General features: G+C 42.6%; 1 pseudogene; it reads left to right on the top strand.

Moving 5' to 3' along the window:
• The window catches only part of LOC111965152 (alkylglycerol monooxygenase-like), a 43,183-nt pseudogene that overhangs the window by 8,793 nt on the left and 20,586 nt on the right, over positions 1-13,804 (top strand).

Below are 13,804 nucleotides of genomic sequence, written 5' to 3'. Positions count from 1 at the left end.
ACAATAATAACTTAGCACCCAGAACAAAATCTCCCATGTCCCACTGGACACAGACGTCAATTCAACTTCTATTCCACATTCGAAACAACGTTGATTCAACCAGTGTGCGCCCAGTGTTGAATGGCAATGCAGAAATAACGTTTTTCTGACACACAACTTGCTTAGCAGCAGCAACATTGTGTTTGTGTGTCAAAACAGGGCCCTTGCTAAATTCTAGCTCTATTTGTGTCAGTGGCACATCTAACCCTGCTCCAGATCTCTCTCTAATCCAAATATGTCTGGCTTAAAGTCCAGACTGTCCCTGTGTTGACATTTGAGTCATGGGTAAATTTAAACTGTGTTTTTGACCTTGGGTCAGACACCTACCAACTGTATTGTATGATAGAAAATGACCCCTGCCAGTGCCAACCTACCTGATTGAGTGGCCTGCCTGTCTATAAAACATGTAAACAACATGTAAACCTCCCACGGAGGTTTATTATCCTCAATGGAAGGTCGTTAACCTTAGCTAAGCAGGTTTTTATTGTGGCATATGAAGGTCGATGACACTCTTCTCAGGCTAAGTGGATTGTAGAGATAGGTTAAATAAATATCAGCCGCAATTCTGCCTATTTTACCTTATTTGTACAGTCACCATGGCGATTGATCTCAATAGCATTTCACTAGTCCTGAGTAAAAATTTGTACAGTATATTGTAATGAAGTGCTTGTGTATGTTATTCTGTCATTCTCTCCATTGTTTAAAAAATGATTTGTACAAGATTATATATCTCTGGTTTATTTGGTCAGATTTTTATTTTGGAAGTGTGGTATGATTTTTATGTCTCGAAACTTTCCACTTACTTTCATTTCCTCCACTCCAGCTTTGACTTATTATGGAACGTTGTGGGGTCACAGTTAATTCTCTGGTGCCCGGCCACTGCACTCGGTCAGGATAGAAGGATAGAAGCTTTTCCCCTTAACTACCAGAGGGCGCTTCCTCCCTCACCGCAGGACAGGCCAGACCCAGTCTTCATTCACTCTTCACTCTGGCCCAGTGAGGTCATCTTGGTTAACCAGTTGTTGACCTCCTGGCCTATGCCAGGGTAGAGTTTGACCAATGCACAGTTCTCATTTCCGTATTGGTTGTTGTTTGAGTAAGTGAATGTCTACAGTATATGTTTAAGGCAGTAGAAATGTACCTGTATTTAGTTGTAATAGTCACTGAGGCAAGGATAATTTAGCTCTTGTAAATACACAAGTATGAAAGCTCACAATGTGTATCTACATTTAATTTCATATTTCAGGACTTTCCTCTATTTTATAATGTTCTGGTATGACACTTCCATCAAAGCAGTTGAAATAGTAAATGTCGGCATCAATTGAGCATGTGAAAATGTATCTACAATTCTATTCTGTCAAAACATATGACCTATAAATCTCAATACTGTGTTAAAAGTGAAAATACAATAGAAAGCTGTGAAGAGGGCAGGGTGACATCCTCCATCGGGAAATGTGAATCCTAATTAGAAGGACTGTAAAATACGAATGTGGATATGAACAGTTTTATGGCCATTTCATAGTTTCTCCTCATGTCACTTGAAAGGACAGTCTCATTATAATTGAATGGAAAGAGCTTTGAAAGTAAAAAGTCGGCCTCTCTTCGCTGATGCCATCTTTAATGAGAAGACATTACTTGCCCTTGCTCTGGGCAGCCAGTTAGCTCTTGGGGATAGGGACCAGAGAACAAAATGGCCATAGTCTCTAGGGTCCTCATTTATCAATGTTGTGTAGAAAAGCTTCTAAATTAACTCGTACAAAGAGAATTTAGAATGTTCGCAAGTACAAAAAAGTTGGTATTTATCAATTGCTCGTACGCTTGATTTACACACAACTGTAAGTATTTTGCCTTGATGAATCAGACACGTTCTAAAACACTGTGCCAGTGCACGTGAAGTCTCATTTACATAAAGAACCGCCCTAAATGACCATTTATGGTCACAAACCTACCCTTTAAAGCTGCAAGAAATGTCACAAATTTTTGCCTGCCAACATGGAGAAATCAAAGAAGACAAAGAAAAAAAACTTTTCGGACGCAGAAATAGAACTTTTGATCACTGAGGTGGAAGAAAAACAAGCTATACTTTTTGGAGCCCTCAGCAATGGCTTGACAAATAAGAGAAAAAATATTGCTTGGGAGCAGGTTAGAGCTGTGGTAAATTCTGTCTCATCTGACTGCAGAACAGTTAATGAAATTAAAAAGAGATGGTTTGATTTGAAAACATATGCCCCCCAAAAGATTATGATCCACAAAAGGTATATAAGTGCAACAGGAGGAGGGCAGAGTGACATTTCACTGTCTGCTATGGACCAGCACATTGGCAGCATAATTGGAGAGACCTCAGTTTCTGGCATCATATGTGATGGTGATATTGAAGACCCTCTCCCAGACCCTGAAGGAATAACAGACACACCAACTGATGGTAAGTCAAGCTTTATTTTCGCAACCATGTGGACCACCATATGGACCACATCTAAATATTTTTTCTTGACAATAAATATATAAAATATATACAGTATAACAAAATGAATATAACAAAAATAACAAAACATGAAATCTTAACACACGTGGGTGATTTGCCTGACCCCTCAGCCCCAGGCCTACAAGAAGGGTGTCCTCTTTGGCGAGCGCGTCAGCTGTGCCGCGTGTTTTGACTGACGCTGTCCTGAAACAACAACAAGAGATCAACACATCAATTCTTGGACTCAAACAGCAGCTGGAGGATGTATGCAACGGCCCGAGAGAGATAAATCAATCATTGAAAGAACTTGTTGATCGTGTCAAACATGTGAGACAATAAATTCGGGTGCAATGTAAATGTATTTTCCTTGTCAATTTGATTGCAATATTTGGAAGAACAGATACCTAAACCCGTTGTATGATTTTGACTCTTGTCCTCAGTGCCAGGGCTATGGATGGTGGGAAACACTCCCTGTCAGGAATGGGCTCATCGGGTCTGGGCGGATCATTCGGTGGAATGCCACTTTTGATTGCAATGTTGTGGAGCACACTGCAATCCTTGGCAATGTAGCAAACCTAAAAAGGAATTTGCACATTGTATTACATTCACGTAATGGCATTTGAAGGCACGTCATTTCAGAGGCAAACCTTGCTAGGCTGGTATTGCAGTGTGCCTCCTGTCTCAGATAAGCACAGCCAACGCCCTTTCAGCAGGCCTATGGTGCGCTCCACTGTTCTTGTGCGTGCGTGGGCTTGGTTGTACCTTGCCTCTTGTTGGTTTGAGGGGTTTGTGAGGGAAGTCAGCCATGTTTTTAATGGGTAGCCCCATTAAAAATAAATTATATAAAACCTTGCAAATTAAACAGAAGTCACTTACCAATAAGCCATCCATGATCAACAACTCATTCCTGGAGGTTAAGGCCAGCTGAACTGTTCTGCACAATGAATGAATCATGTGTCCCACCTGGCCATTTGGCCACTACGTTCAACAAAGCCAAATGTGAATCATAGATGACCTGCACATTGACAGAATGGAAACCTTTTCTGTTGACGAAGTTGAATTCGCTCAATGATGGTGATTTTATAGCGATGTGGGTGCAGCCAATTGCTCCAATGACATTGGGAAATCCAGCTATGGTATGGAAATCCCTTTTCACTCTGGCCTGTTGCACAGCAGTGTACAGAAACTGTATGTATTGTGGGGTCAATTAAATAATGCCATGAAGGACTGCAGGCAATATTCAGCTCATGGTTGGTTGTTAAATGCCAGACCGATCCGCATTCTCCCGTTGGAATGTTCCAGTGGCCAAAAATCCCAGGTTGGAGAGGACTTGGGTATGCACTGGGATGGCATTGGTGCGTTTCGTCTCCCTTTCTAATACTGGAGAGAGTTGGTTGCAGAGATACAATAAAATATCGCTTGGAAAACTAAATCTACTAATAAGGCAAGCGTCGCTCTCAGCAAAAAAAAAATCTGCACGCTCATTGAAAACACGCTCCCTGCGTTATTGCAGCTTGTGCTAGATCCCCCAGCAATGCACGATTTGCCATTTTGGACAAGTCACAATGCCTCAGTCTTGCCTTTTTATATAATTTAACTGGTTTAACTAAATTGCCTCCAACCTTGCATTCCACTCTTTTTCTAATTGACTTTATTATTCAATTCGGCTTAAATTAGGAGAAAACTATTAGTAGCTTAAAACCTCTAACGAGTCACAAAACCCGGATCCGGGATCCCCCCCATCAACAGAGCTGACTAGCATAGCCTAGCCTAAAGCCACAGGGATATCATATAATCAAATGTTCATGAAATCACAAGTCCAAGACACCAAATGAAAGATACAGATCTTGTGAATCCAGCCATCATTTCCGATTTTTTAAATGTTTTACAGGGAAGACAAAATATGTATTTCTATTAGCTAACCACGATAGCAAAAGACACAACTTTTTTTACTCCACCAGTTTTTTACTCCATCAGTAGCTATCACTAATTCGACTAAATAAAGATATATATAGCCACTAACCAAGAAACAACTTCATAAGATGACAGTCTGATAACATATTTATGTTATAGCATATGTTTTTTTAGAAAAATGTGCATTTTTCAGGTATAAATCACAGTTTACCATTGCAGCCACTATCACAAAACTCACCCAAAGCGACTAGAATAACTACAGAGAGCAACGTGTATTACCTAATTACTCATCTTAAAACATTTCTTGAAAAAGACACAGCGTACAGCAAATGAAAGCCCAACATCTTGTGAATCCAGACAATATTTCAGATTTTCTAAGTGTTTTACAGCGAAAACACAATATATCGTTATATTTAGCATACCACATGAGCTAACATCACCCCAGCATTGATTCAAGGCAAAAAGCGCGGATAACGTTATCACCAACAAAATTATTAATTTTTCACTAACCTTCTCAGAATTCTTCAGATGACAGTCCTGTAACATCATATTACACAATGCATATAGAGTTTGTTCGAAAATGTGCATATTTAGCATCACAAATCGTGGTTATGCTATGTAATCAGTCAAAACATTGCATGCATTCTGGCCGGCGCCATCTTGGAAGGGCACCTAAGTTTACGATTATTTATCGATTAGATTGACAAAAAAAATACAGGTTGGACAGCTAATGAAAGATGCATTGGTATTAATGCAACCGCTGATTTTAGATTTTTAAATTAACGTTACTAGACATACAGTGTGCGTTACAGCCAGACTAGTGCCGCAATAATGGCCGAAAAATGCGTTTACATTTTTCCACATAAATACGGAATAAAATCATAAATAGCTCTTACTTTTGGACGAGCTTCCATCAGAATCTTGGGCAAGGTGTCCTTTTGTCCAAAAGAATCGTTGCTTTGTTGTAAAACGTCCACTTCAACTTCGGAACTAGCAGCTAACAMTAGCTACSTGGCACACACATGTCCAAATCCTCAAACGCAATACTACGAAAATTCCGAAAATAGCAATATACTCGCATAAACTGATATAAATCGGTTTCAAATAACTTCGTTATGATGTTTCTAACACCTATTTCGAATTAAATCACAGACGGATATATCTTAGCCCGATAACAAGAGCTATTCAACATGCCATTCTGATGTCCCCTCTTGCACCTTGGCGAGCGTCCAAAAGAACGTACATGTCACTCCATTGCCTTTTATAAACTCTGAGAAATACGTAGAGARTCCATTCCACTTCTCATTGGTTACTGACATCCAGGGGAAGGCGGGTGCAGTTCATTTCGATCCATAGGGCACACACAGAYRTTTAAACTGATCRGAGAWCAGAGKCTAMTTTTCWGACCTTCGCATGTCCTGTCATGATTTTCGCTGTAGAAAGAGTTCTGGTTCACCCACAGACATAATTCAAACGGTTTTAGAAACTAGAGATTGTTTTCTATCCAATAGTAATAATAATATGCATATTGTACGAGCAAGAATTGAGTACGAGGCAGTTTAATTTGGAGACGCAAAATGTCGAAGTTGAAACAGCACCCCCTGTAGTGACAAGAAGTTTAAGTGTCTATAAAAAAATAAATGAATAAACTATTCATGTATTATCTATTTTCTTCATAGTTTCTGATTTGGTCCAGTATGTCAATCCTTTCTCCATTTGGTGGATGGTATTTCATTAGCAGTTTGACTTTTCACCCACAAGGTGCTGTGCATACGCATGGTCAGAGGTGGGCTTACATTTACGCACATTCTCAAGCGTAAGTATGGTCAGAGGTGGGCTTACATTTACGCACATTCTCAAGCGTAAGTACAAATTGATAAATCCCACACTTTGCTTAGAAATGATCACACGCAGCATTGATAAAGGAGGGCCTAGGTATTTAGGGTTAGAGGCTCTCTTAACTGTCTGTAGGCATTCTTTATCACAGAGTTAATACAGTGTAACGTGAATGGCAAAGTAAAGCGCAATTTACATGTGACATATTTTATTCAATCCCCAAGTCAATGCTTGGTCAAGGTTCAATGAGAGGCACTGTCACAGGGGAGCTGCACTGGGGCGTTGCGAAAACAGTCGATTTTTAGCTTTTAAATGCATACAGTAGTTTTTGCCGGTGTGAGCAGAGAGCAAGACACTTTCTCAAGTGTTCTCGGGCATTGAATAATCCACATATATAACCTTAGAACCATTCATAGTACTCCCAGTTCCAGTCTCACCACTATTTCCTCACTGTGCTCTGCCTTTCTGTTAGGTAGTTCTGCATTTCTTACTCGGTGTCATTTTCCAGTCACCACCTCTGTTTTCTCAGTAAGTCTATGCTGGCATGTAGCTCTGCCAGTAGTCCTGCCAGTGCAATCTGTTATTACTCTAACCTTGTTCCAACAGCAAGGCCTCTCTCCTCATCAGTAGACTGGCAGACCATTGAAAATATATTATTTACGGATGCTTGCATCCTTTGTATGCTAACTCACTTCCAGAAATATCTTCTAAGGTAAGCTGCATAGGGAATCATGTGCTGTACCATGTTTTGTTTTTCATTTGACCTKTTCCAAAGTGATAACATTTGCTTATTATTGATTGTCTTTCACAGTCTTCTTTCCACCCGAGAAATTATACAGTCCAGAGGCAGTTATGTTCAGAAGGCAGTATGCTTTTTGGTGGTACCGAGTTGAAATGGGACGTTTTTATGGATGATGCGGCTGACTTGTTGGCAGTCCTGTTGATTCTGTTTATTTTCCTCTAACCTAAAGATATAGGATCTTAATTTGATCACTCTTTTGTTGCTGACAATTTTCTGAGATTTGTGTGATTTACATAAATTCACTGAAAATCCACACTAACACATGGTTATTTTAACAGTATTGCACTTTTCATATAGACTAATTTTGGCCAACTAATAGCCTAACTACCCATCAAGAAACATTATGGACTAAACATTCAAATCCTGTTGCTGTGGGATTATTTTGCTGTGACAATATAGGTCAAATGAAAATCCTACATCTGTATAAATCACACTAATAGCTAGTATCATCCCAGAACACATCTATATCCAGCCAGCTTTCATAAACCACAGATCAGAACCACAGGTCTCCCTCACATTGGTTCTACGTGAGATCATGGATGTAGAGGAGTTTCACCACACCAGCTTTCGTCTGGGTACTTCACCAGCTAAATTCATATCAAAATCTGTCCCCATCGGAAGATCTGTTTGCTCTGTTCTCATCCAGTAGTAGCTACAGTAGTATTAACACATACTCATGTTACTGTACAGGGACAGTTGGTACAGTACTCCAAGTATGCTGTAAAAAAAATTGACTGTGTCAACTCCGGATTAGCATGAAGACTAACTTGTTGTAATCCATGAAGGTATTTGGTTAATCTTAGCACACTGATTGAAGGTGGCACTGGATACACACAACTGGATACACAGCTCAAAAGCTGGGACTCATGCAGTTTAATTCCTATTTACCTGTCACATTAGTCGCCATTATAGTTTTCAGTTGACAGGGGGGATAATATATGGGAGTATATTTCTGCCAATATTACTGTAAATATAAAAAATCTTCCCCCACAACAGTTCTTTGTCATCAAAAAAAGCCATGACTCATAGTCTACGCTGTACTGATGACAGCCTTCACCTGAGATAATGTTTTCCAGTGTGTTGCACCTGGGTGCCTGCGTTTCACTCTCTATAGCATCCTGTGGTGTGTGTGTGTGCATGCGTGTGTGTGAGAGTGTGTGTCTGGCCGGGCCGTCCTCTCTCTACAGTACCATAGCCTAGCCCTACGGACAGCAGCAGTTGTCAAGACAAACAGATCTGGTCATCGCTGCGCTGCACCGGGGCTGGGGTTGCTGGGGCTGGGGCCTCCCTGAGGAGGCTCTGCTGATCTGAATGTTATTGTTTTAAAATGAGCTCCTTTTGGCCGTGCGGCGGGGCGGGGGTTAACCTCCTGGTGGCCAGGGCTTCATAACTATTCTCTGTAACTGGAAGTTTCTGGCCCGGACCAGGTTAAAGGGTTGGAGGGCGTACAAAAGAACCAAACCCGGGCGGTCAGGATGTGGGCGCTCACCGTGCTACAAGAGACCCGGGCTGCTAGCACCTCTGGGACCCAGGGATATTATCAACAATGGGTAGCAGTGGGTAGCAGGCCACGAAGCTGTGTGTGTGTGTGTTTGTGGGTATTTGTTTGTACAGTGTGTGTGCATAGAGGGGCTAGACTGGGCTGAGTAAGAATAAAAAGTCTTCCTGATGAGCTAAGTGACTGAGCTGAGCTAAGCACTCTGCTGCCCAGGGGTCTATTGCCCTCATGTTTGGTCAATTGCGGCTGTCCCCTGTCACTTCGGTTTTTGTAGGATAGACAAGTGTCACTAATGATGTTTACAGGAAAGGTGAATCATGGTGGAGTGGGATACCAATCAAAACGGAGCTTGAACACATTTGGTAATGGCGCCGGAGGAGATGGCTGCCGTTTTACTGTCCCCTAACCAATTGTGCTATTGTGTGTGTTTTTTCGCATTATTTGTAACTTATTTTGTACATAATGTTTCTGCCACTGTCTCTTATGACCGAAAAGAGCTTCTAGATATCAGGACAGCAATTACTCACCCCGTACTGGAAGAATCCTTTTTTCTTTAACGAATCTGATGCAAAGGATTTACTCCAGACGACCGACAAGGCCCTTGTCCCCATCATTCGCAGGAGAAAGAGACGGAGATATCGGGGACGTAAGTCTGGCTTGTGCCTTGTAAGGATCCGACGGCGAGTGGGTAATCTGCCTTTACCATCGATCCTATTAGCCAACGTACAATCACTGGATGGTACAATAGACGAACTACGAACATGTATATCCTACCAACGGGACATTAAAAACTGTAATATCTTATGTTTCACAGTCGTGGCTGAATGAAGACATGAATAACATACAGCTGGCGGGTTTTACACTTTTTCAGCGGGATAGAACAGCAGCCTCTGGTAAGACAAGGTGTGGCGGTCTATGTATATTTGTAAACAACAGCTGGTCCAGAAATTCTAAGGAAGTCTCAAGGTTTTGCTCGCCTGAGGTAGAGTATCTCATGATAAGCTGTAGACTACAGTTTTTACCAAGAGAGTTTTCATCTATATTCTTCGTAGGTGTTTATTTACCACCACAAACCGATGCTGGCACTAAGACCGCACTCAATGAGCTGTATACGCCCATAAGCAAACAGGAAGATGCTTATCCAGAGGCGGCGCTCCTAGTCTCCGGGGACTTTAATGCAGGGAAACTTAAATCCGTTTCACCTAATTTCTACCAGCATGTTAAATGTGCAACCAGAGGTAAAAAAAAACTCTAGACCACCTTTACTCCACACACAGAGATGCGTACAAAGCTCTCTGTCTCCCTCGATTTGGCAAATCTGACCATAATTCTATCCTCCTGACTCCTGCTTACAAGCAAAAACTATAGCAGGAAGCACCAGTGACTCGGTCAATAAAAAAGTGGTCAGATGAAGCAGATGCTAAGCTACATGACTGTTTTTCTAGCACACATGGGAATATATTCCGAGATTCTTCCGATAGTATTGAGCAGTACACCACATTAGTCACTGGCTTCATCAATAAGTGCATCGATGACGTCATCCCCACAGTGACTGTACGTACATACCCCAACCAGAAGCCATGGATTACAGGCAACATCCGCACAGAGCTAAAGGGTAGAGCTGCCTCTTTCAAGGAGCGGAACTCTAACCCGGAGCTCACAAGAAATCCTGCTATGCCCTCCGACGAACCATCAAACAGGCAAAGCATCAATACAGGACTAAGATTGAATTGTACTACACCGGTTACGATGCTCGTCCGGTGTGGCAGGGCTTGCAAACTTTTAAATACTACAAAGGGAAGCACAGCCGCGAGCTGCCCAGTGACACAAGCCTACCAGACGAGCTAAATCACTTCTATGCTCGCTTCGAGGCAAGCAACACTGAAACATGCATGAGAGCATCAGCTGTTCCGGACGACTGTGTGATCACGCTCTCCGTAGCTGATGTCAGTAGGACCTTTAAATAGGTAAACATTCACAAGGCAGCAGGGCCAGACGGATTACCAGGACGTGTACTGCAAGCATGCGCTGACCAACTGGCAAGTGTCTTCACTGACATTTGTAATACCAACACGTTTCAAGCAAACCACTATAGTCCCTGTGCACTCCACACTGCACTTTCCCACGGGGACAAAAGGAACACCTATTTGAGAATGCTATTCATTGTCTACAGCTCAGCGTTCAACACCATAGTGCCCTCAAAGCTCATCACTGAGCTAGGGACCTTGGGACTAAACACTTTCCTCTGCAACAGGTTCATGAACTTCCTGACGGGCCGACCTCCAGGTGGTAATGGTAGGTAACAACACATCCGCCACGCTGATCCTCAACACGGGGACCCCTCAGGGGTGTGTGCTCAGTCCCCTCCTGTACTCCCTGTTCACTCATGACTGCATGGCCAGGCACGATTCCAACACCATCATTAAGTTTGCCAATGACACAACAGTGGTAGGCCTGATCACCGACAATGATGAGACAGCCTATAGGGATGAGGTCAGAGACCTGGCCGTGTGGTGCCAGGACAACAACCTCTCCCTCAACGTGATCAAGACAAAGGAGGTGATTGTGGACTACAGGAAAAGGAGGACCGAGCACGCCCCATTCTCATCAACTGGGCTGTAGTGGAGCAGGTTGAGAGCTTTAAGTTCCTTGGTGTCCACATCACCAACAAACTATCATGGTCCAAACACACCAAGACAGTCGTGAAGAGGGCACGACAAAGCCTATTCCCCCTCACGAGACTGAAAAGATTTGGCATGGGTTCTTAGATCCTCAAAAGGTTTGACAGCTGCACCATCGAGAGCATCCTGACTGGTTGCATCACTGCCTACGGCCCAGTACATCCCCGGGGCCAAGCTTCCTCCACCCAGGTCCTCTATACCAGGCAGTGTCAGAGGAAGGCCCTGAAAATTGTCAAAGACTCCAGCCACCCTAGTCATATACTGCTCTCTCTGCTACCGCACGGCAAGTGCTACTGGAGCGCCAAGTCTACGTCCAAAAGACTTCTTAATAGCTTCTACCCCCAAGCCATAAGACTCTTGAACAGCTAATCAAATGACTAACCATACTATTTGCATTGCCCCGCCCCTTTTTTGTGTTGCTGCTACTCTCTGTTTATTATCAATGCTTAGTCACTAACTCTACCTACATGTAGAGAATTTCAATAAGCATTTCTCTACGGCTGGCCATGCTTTCCTCCTGGCTACCCCAACCCCGGCCAACAGCTCCGCACCACCCGCAGCTACTTGCCCAAGCCTCCCCAGCTTCTCCTTCACCCAAATCCAGATAGCAGATGTTCTGAAAGAGCTGCAAAACCTGGACCCGTATTAAAATTGTCCGCCGCCATTGTTGCAACCCCCATTACCAGTCTGTTCAACCTCTCTTTCGTATCGTCCAAGATCCCTAAAGATTGGAACTGACTATCCTACCGATCCTCGACTTCGGCGATGTCATTTACAAAATAGCTTCCAATACTCTACTCAGCAAACTGGATGCAGTCTATCACAGTGCCATCCGTTTTGTCACCAAAGCCCCTTATACCACCCACCACTGCGACTTGTACGCTCTTGTCGGCTGGCCCTTGCTACATATTCGTCGCCAGACCCACTGGCTCCAGGTCATCTATAAGTCTATGCTAGGTAAAGCTACGCCTTATCTCAGCTCACTGGTCACGATAACAACACCCACCCATAGCACGCGCTCCAGCAGGTATATCTCACTGGTCATCCCCAAAGCCAACACCCCCTTTGGCCGCCTTTCCTTCCAGTTCTCTGCTGCCAATGACTGGAACGAATTGCAAAAATCGCTGAAGCTGGAGACTTATATTTCCCTCACGAACTTTAAACATCAGCTATCTGAGCAGCTAACCGATTGCTGCAGCTGTACATAGCCCATCTGTAAATAGTCCACCCAATCTACCTACCTCATCCCCATATTGTTTTTATTCAGTTTTCTGCTGTTTTGCACACCAGTATTTCTACTTGCACATCATCATCTGCTATTTATCACTCCAGTGTTAATTTGCTAAACTGTAATTACTTCGCAACTATGGCCTATGTATTGCCTTACCACCTCACGCCATTTGCACACACTGTATATAGACTTTCCTCTTTTTTTTCTATTGTGTTATTGACTGTACGCTTGTTTATTCCATGTGTAACTCTGTGTTGTTGTTGTGTCGCACTGCTTTGCTTTATCTTGGCCAGGTCGCAGTTGTAAATGAGAACTTGTTCTCAACTAGCTTACCTGGTTAAATAAAGGTGGAATTTAAAAATAAATAAAAAATAGCATATTACCTCAATTACCTCACTAACCGGTGATCCGCAGATTGACACATTTTTCTGCTGCTCTCTAATTATTTGTTACTGTTATTTTTTATTTTTTATTTTTTTATTTTTTCTTAAACTGCATTGTTGGTTAAGGGCTTGTAAGTAAGCATTAGTAAGTTCTACACCTGTTGTATTCGGCAAATTTGATTTGATCAGGTGGAAATAATGTACTGCATTACGTATACATTAAACATTTTCATGAATATGTTGTTTCTTTAACAAGATTAGTTTGGATTTAGATGAGTAGACTTCTGCTGCAGTGGCACTAAGACATGAATCACAAGTCATGAATCGTATGTGCTTGACATAGAGTCCCTCACAAGTCACTGTTGATTGGGAGAAAATGAAGTAAGAATTCCTTTAAATTCAGAGTTCTCTTTAAGTGGGTCTGACTTAGTGTGTGTGTGTGTGTGTGTGTGGGTGTGGTGTGTGTTGTGTTGTGTGTGTGTGTGTGTGTGTGTGTGTGTGTGTGTGTGTGTGTGTGTGTGTGTGTGTGTGTGTGTGTGAGAGAGACTGGGGGATGAGGACAGCATGAAGTATTGCAGTGACAGGGGGGAGCTAGTTGGATGTCCCAGGGTAGGGGTTATTGTGTTATAGTTGGCACTTCATGTAAGGACCTCCAATCCAAACACTGAAGGCCCTTCATAGGCCATTACAAACGTCATTGACATGGAATCCAACCACTCGGAGGCCTGCCGATCAAAGACGAAACGTTATGCCAAGGTCTGGTCACGGAGGGTGGCAATTCAAGCAGTTGATTATTATTACTTTCAAATAGTCTGCGTTCTATTGATTTGGGACTATCGGCTATAACCGATGTCCCACTATAGTTGTTGGTGACCTTATTATCTTGATGAAGGTTGATACAAATGAAAATAGATATGTTTTATTGTCACCTACTGTATACTGGATAGGTGCAGTGAAAT

This window comes from Salvelinus sp. IW2-2015, linkage group LG6.1 (assembly GCF_002910315.2).
Source record: "Salvelinus sp. IW2-2015 linkage group LG6.1, ASM291031v2, whole genome shotgun sequence".
Lineage (NCBI taxonomy): Eukaryota > Metazoa > Chordata > Actinopteri > Salmoniformes > Salmonidae > Salvelinus > Salvelinus sp. IW2-2015.
Note: the sequence above shows the minus strand (reverse complement) of the source record. Positions and strands in the feature narration are given on the sequence as shown.